Raw genomic sequence first — 671 nt, 5'->3', positions numbered from 1 at the left:
CTGGCAGGCGCGGCTACACGGTACAGCTCAGCACGTGACCGGGGGGGAATGGGGGGCAGGAAATCACGGTCACGGGGGAGAGGGGGCATCATACGCCTCTCGTAGTCACGTTCGTACAAACGATCGTACTCACCCTGTTGGAGGGGGGAGAGGAGAAAAACCGAAATGAGAAAACTAAAATAATACCTAATAATAATGAGCGGAAATTTTGTAGCGCCATTTCGGGGATGGTACTAAATTTTCTAAATTATGGAAGCTACTCAAATAAAAAATGTGGATATTTGTAAAAGTTTTGCTTAAACAAATAATTAATACCTTTTACGGCTTTTACTTCTCACAAACAACTGCTAAGTATAGCAAAGTACATAAGTCTGAAAATAGAATACCTTCATAGGATAACCGCCCATCATGCGGTCACGCAGGAAAGAAGGAGGGGGTGGAGGTGGGTAGGGGTCACGTGGGTAAGCCTCCCGTGGGTATCCAAACCTGTCCAGAGGTCCTGGTCCTCCCACAGCACCAAAGCGTCTGGAACAACAGAGGAAGGAATTGTAATGAGCTTGATGAACTATCGTCATAAATGCAATTCCCTGACTAAGTAGTAATACTTATACCTTGATAAATTTTATGACTTGACTTGGACTTGCAATAACAACCACTAGATCTGAAGTTCC

The 671-nt window shown here is 44.6% G+C and overlaps 1 long non-coding RNA gene across 1 annotated transcript; it reads right to left on the bottom strand.

Moving 5' to 3' along the window:
* Positions 1-36: 36 nt before the first annotated feature.
* On the bottom strand, positions 37-526 carry LOC113473726. The gene is made up of 2 exons (XR_003395624.1): positions 387-526; positions 37-134 (listed from the first exon to the last, which is right to left on the bottom strand). It is a non-coding gene; the product is annotated as an uncharacterized LOC113473726 (long non-coding RNA).
* Positions 527-671: the final 145 nt, after the last annotated feature.

This window comes from Diaphorina citri, unplaced genomic scaffold, assembly GCF_000475195.1.
Source record: "Diaphorina citri unplaced genomic scaffold, Diaci psyllid genome assembly version 1.1 scaffold72995, whole genome shotgun sequence".
Taxonomy (NCBI): domain Eukaryota; kingdom Metazoa; phylum Arthropoda; class Insecta; order Hemiptera; family Psyllidae; genus Diaphorina; species Diaphorina citri.
Note: the sequence above shows the minus strand (reverse complement) of the source record. Positions and strands in the feature narration are given on the sequence as shown.